The following is a 6,062-nucleotide window of genomic DNA, read 5'->3' as shown; positions in this document are numbered from 1 at the left end:
CATTTAGATATGGGATATTTGCGTTTAATACCATTACTAAACTATATTGAAACCTAGTGTCAAGTACGAAATTAAGCACTTTTGTAAAATTCCTTAAAAACTTTCCATAATGGTTTAATTTTTTACAACAGTATTAATAAGGCAGGTATCAGTTGATTTAAGTGAAATCTATATTATTGTAACGAATTCGCATTTAGTAACCTATTTTGTTGGGTTGGTTTTCTACTTAGAAAATACGCTTAATTATTGAAAAGAAGAGAAAAAAAATATTCCTCCTCTTTTCGATAATTGAGCGCATGAGATTCTAAATTGATATTTATATAATTATAATATATGAGTCGCTCAGGAACAGAGTGGCCCAAGTGAAAAAATTACATATTTCAGATAGGCTCGTATTGGTAGATACCTTATTATTATTTACAAATTAAATTTTAATCTTTTAAAATCTTTCTCTAATATTCACTAGATGGCGCTATTAGTACACTTGGGCCGGCACACTGCATTTACATAACATGTAGCAGAAAAGTGGCCTAAGTGTCAGTTGGTCTAGCAGTTGGGCCAGTTTGACTTCTCAAAAGTTGTCGTTTTCGTTGTCAGTGTTTTTCTATTTTGTCGAGTGTAAACGGGAAATAAATATTTTATTATAACAATTTTTGCAAATCTGTTGATGTGCTACCACAGGTAAGTTAGAAATATTAAGTTTACGTATGGCATGCATGTAATAAGCTAAGAATAATATTTAAAAAAAACAACCTGAAAATAAAAAAAATTACAGGGAGTGACTTGGCTTCGGCTTATCGTAACCATAATAATTATAACCACAAGTTATACGATAATTTTCGAGAATATACGAGAGTAATATACGAGTAATATACGAGAATGTCAGATATTTCTAGCATAGCCGAACCCAGTGCATTTGATATAGACTCTGGTTCGGATTTTCACCCGCCAACGGATGACGAGTCCGAAAGTGATTCTGGAGAGTCGATTCAGAACATTGCACCTAATGCCAACATCGTGGAGGAAAAAAAAGGTAGAAAAAGAAAGGCAAAACATAAAGGTTGGAAAAGGCAAAAAAGTAAAGTTGCAAGAAACTCCGGAAAATCTTACCTTAACTACAGGGGAAACGAAGTTGCAGAAAAAACTTTTTTTAACGGAGAATGCAATTGTTCCAGACAATGCCACTTGTTACTAAGTATCCAAAAGAGAAAACACATCTTCGAGAATTTTTACAGTTTATCAAACTTCAATTTTCAGACATCTTATATCAATGGCCAAGTAACAGTATCTAATAAGGGTCGTTTCACGCATTCTCAAGATCCAAACAAACGTAGTAAGACACGTATTTATAAACTGCCCAAAGAAACTGGAGATGCAGTTATTGTCTGTAAACTTTTTTTTTTAAATGCTTCGAGGGTTTCGGGTGGTCGCTTGACCAGAGCTCTAATTAATAAAACGAGGGGTGGCGAGCATACTACACCGCCTTTAGACAGAAGAGGTAAGCATCCCCCCAAAAACAAAACTACTCAGGTGGATATTGATAATGTTAAACATTTTGTCAACAAATTTGCCAAGTATAAATCGCACTACAGCAGGGTTAAAAATCCAAACCGGGAATATCTTTCACCAGATTTAAACATAAGCAAATTATACAACTTGTATTTACAAAGTTTTGAGTGTGAACAGAAAGTGTCAAAATTTGTGTTTTCAAAAATTTTTAACGAAGAGTTTAATCTTCATTTCCGGTATTATGCAACTGACACGTGCAAAAAATGTGATTCTATGAAGGTAAAAATAAATAGTTTAACTGGCGAAGATAAAAGAAAAGTGGAAATGGAAAAAGAACTTTATTTACGCAAGGCAGAAGCAGCTCGAAATGGAATGCGAGAAGATCCAAAACAAGATCCAAATTCCACAACGACCATTGCATTTGATCTTATGAAGACATTACCTACGCCTAATATTTCTACAGGGGTAGCCTACAAGAGGCAGTTATGGACATATTGTTTAGGTATCCATAACCTAACTACAAACCAGGCACACATGTACCTCTGGCACGTAATGCACGTGGACCTCAAGAAATAGGCTCATGTATCATGCATTATGTCAAAAATTATGTACAAACTCCCAATTTAATTATGTACAGCGACCAGTGCGGAGGCCAGAATAGAAACATAAAAATGGCTGCAATTTGTGCGTACATGACTTATTTTGATAACTTCAGTCCAAAAGTTATCGATCATAAATTTCTTGTGTCCGGCCATTCCTACTTGCCATGTGACCAAGATTTTGGCCTAATCAAAAAGCAAAAACGCTACTTCCAAGACATTTTTTGCCAGGTGATTAGATTAAAGTAATTTTAAGTGCCAAAAAGACCAATAAATTTAAAGTAGTAAAGATGACAAGTGGTGACTTTAGAAGTACAGTGAATTTGGAAAAACTTTTAACCAATCGAAAAAAAGGAGAAGAAAATGTAAATGTCGAATGGCTAAAAATTTAGTGGCTAAAGTTTAAATCCGAGGAACCTTTTAATATTTATTTCAAATATTCTAATAATGATGCCGCTACAATGTGAATGTCACTAAAAAACGCACAGAGCTTCAACAGATGAGACAGGATGCCTTCCAGTTAGATGTTTTGTATCCCAGAGGACCAATCGAAAAATTGAAGTATAAAGACCTTCAAGGACTTCTGTGCTATATACCCCCAATCGCCCATGAATTTTATAATAATTTGATAACCAGTGAGAATGCTGTTGATGAAGATATTGCGACACAACAACAAGACGTTGAGGCTCAAGTGCTATAATTTGTTTTTTTTTTTTAAATAATTTTAAAGGGCAGAGTGGCCCAACTGATTTTTTTTACAGAAAAACAATGTTTTTTGAAATTATTTTGTTCCAATATATTGTTATGTGCCATATTATTATTATTAAAGTTGTAAACTTATAATAAATAAATCTTTTACGATACAAATTTCCGTTTGACTTTTTATAAAAAAATTTAAAATGTCAATTATCTCAAAACTCCTTTTTTGCACTTGGGCCACTCTGCTCCTGAGCGGCTCATATAATGACGTAATATTCATCAAAATATATACCTAAGTTGATTGGTTACTTTTTGTAAATAAGTAAAAAATATTACGAATAACTTTGAATGAATAGAATTCTGTGGTTATTTCTGTGGTGGTTATTTTCTGTGGTGGTTATTTTTGACAATAAGATTTTTCACAGAAAAATGAGTTAAGTCGTACACTTTATACTAATCATCACACATTTCATACCTTTTGACGCCAGTAATGAAAGATCTTGTTTATAACAAGCGCGTCGAAAAAAAATTTAATTTAATTTAATTTTAACAACTGCTTTGATGAAAATTTAATAAGTTTTGATATTTTGGTATCTTTTACTGACAAAAGTATCGATATTATTGAGAACAAAATATCACCAATTTTTAAAATCTACTAGATCCTTGGAGGCAAATGGCAAACCAAAGTGAGTTTCTATGTGTATAACTGTATAACTTACTTGTGTCTACCATTATTGTTCGGTAGAAGTTCAAAATACAAGGCGCATTTTATTTGATGTTTCTAAATGAAATTGAATGCATCTAATTCAATTTTCCAGTTATTTGATATACTTAAGTTATTTGATAGACTTCACCGCCTTTCGCCGCTTAGTATGTAATTAACGTAATGAAAATTTCTTAATATATAGAGGAATTAACCAAAGGAAATAGGTTTTCATTTCTTAAACTAAAGTAAATGCAATATTGAATATGTCGATCCATGCTTTGTACCGGTCATTTGTTTGGTTGGTTTTTAATAAACTGAGCAGTCATAACATTTCGAATTAACTAAAAATAACGCAAACATGTAGGCAGACTTTGTTGTTGACTTCACTAAGATTTATTATTCTAAATGCTAGTTTTTGCAATGTTATCTTGTTTTCCGTGATAGTTTCATGTAATATACCCAAATGAAAAAAACCTAATATTTACTTAGGCTTGTTGCTTTATTGACGCATTTTCATTTATCCAACTATCACTTTAGGCCAACTATCGTTGTTTTTTAAATATTTCTACCTTCTATTTCTAATAACAAATAACGAATAACAAATAAAGCCATTTCTAAACGAAAAAAAGAAATACAGAAATCATTGTAATATTGTATATACAAGGTGTTAATTAATTTCAGGTGTATATTACCATTTTCTGATTTTTTATTTTATCTTTTATAATAACTTAATTTTTAATATAGCCACATTAAAATTATTTTTTTATATTTGTCTGCTGTTATTAAATAAATTATCATCCTAAAATATACGTAATTATTTTAGAGAAGTGCCCAAAACCAACACGGCAAAGTCACATGTATATAAATGATTTTTTTTTGCTTTCACAAGAAACAATAGATACCGTTAATTGTTAACCTCAGGAGATATTAATTGACACCTTGTAAAATTGAAAAATTCCGATTCTTGCGCAATATTTACTTAAGTTGCTTTCCTTCACAATTTCACACATTTAGAGCAATACGACTGATTATAAAATGACTAAATCTAATCGCTAAAATAAAAAAAGAATAGATATAACTTAAACTCTTGGATATCTAGAAACTTATCTTCTTTTGGGCTTAAGGGCTGGTATAGGTAGTAAAATGCGTAGCCGAACTTCTTTAAGGGTGGATTTATCTCCCATGCTAAAAGCAGAATCTGTCTTAAATATCAATTAAGTTCTGCTTTCAACATTAGAAAGTGCTCATATAATCATTTCATTCTAAGGCATTTAGTCATGTTCGCTACAAAGAGCAGTATAGGACGGCCCTTATAGGCTTTAGCGACGAAAGCCGTAACTGTAGCGTCCATATTTTCATTAATTTTTCAACAAAATATATTCAAAAAGAATAATATCTACTCATTATAGCTATCATATTAGCCTATGATCAGATACTTATTTTTAAGAGCAGTTATGTAAATATTGTATGAGTTGTCGTGCTCTACACTTTTGAACATGATCTATGGACATTGTTCATATGCAGGATATTTTTTTAATTTTAGTTGTCATAAATAGAACGAAATAAAGAGAAACTCAAATAATATTCTACTAGTTGTGCGCTTCATAAAAGACATTGATCTTCAGTACATTAATTGTTCATATCATTTAGCTACTTATTTTTCTGTCCATGACTACTTCTACTCGGCATTGGTTTCTACCAACAAAAAATAGTTCTAATTTAGCAATTCTAAAGCTTGTTTTAATTTAAAAATTAAACGTCGATAAGTATGATTCTACTTCTCGCATGAATGCATCCTGCATATCATTTTCTGAAATAATTAGGGATTATTAAACCGTAATAAAATAAAGAAGTCTTATTATCGATAATCGATTTCTATTATTAATTGGTACTAGCCTTTTTAGTTACTAAAAAACAAGCCTAAAAAATAAGCACAAACACATATATCGCTTCGGGATGTTTATTGGATGCAAAGACAATTTAACAAGGTTTTTTTTATCGGCGCCTCTTTGAAAAACCATAAAGTCCAGACATTTCGGTGTACATTTTACTTGTAATTAAGACAGTTGATTAAAGTAATTGAATAATCATTATTCTGTCTATTAGAATCTGAAAAATTAAATTAACTGATATTTTCAAAACCTAAAAATATACAGCTGCCGCTTAATTTAGATAGGTGTCAGAGTTAAAACAGAATAGGAAGTATATTTAAACTGTTTTTTCGGTTCCGTTAGTTACATTTCGTAGTCATTTTAATTATTTCGTAACTTAAAATTTCTGTAACAGTTTAAAGTTATAGTGTAAATGTTAGAGACTCGTAATAATACAGCGAACATGAGGTCTCGGACGAATTTCTAGAGAGCTCCGATTACTTTATTATAGTTTTCAACTTAACTGTTTAGGATTTAGATTTATTGCGATCGATTTTATTTGCCATGTTTTTTAAAATTTTAATTTCTTTTAAAAGTTGTGTTGTACGTTTTTGTAGCTTTGGCATCGTAATAATCGCGCAATGTAACGATTTTTAGAAAGTGTAATTAGTAATTTCA

The sequence above is a fragment of the Anthonomus grandis genome, chromosome 22 (assembly GCF_022605725.1).
Source record: "Anthonomus grandis grandis chromosome 22, icAntGran1.3, whole genome shotgun sequence".
NCBI classification, from domain to species: domain Eukaryota; kingdom Metazoa; phylum Arthropoda; class Insecta; order Coleoptera; family Curculionidae; genus Anthonomus; species Anthonomus grandis.
The sequence above is the reverse complement of the archived record's forward strand: the minus strand, read 5'-3'. Positions refer to the sequence as shown.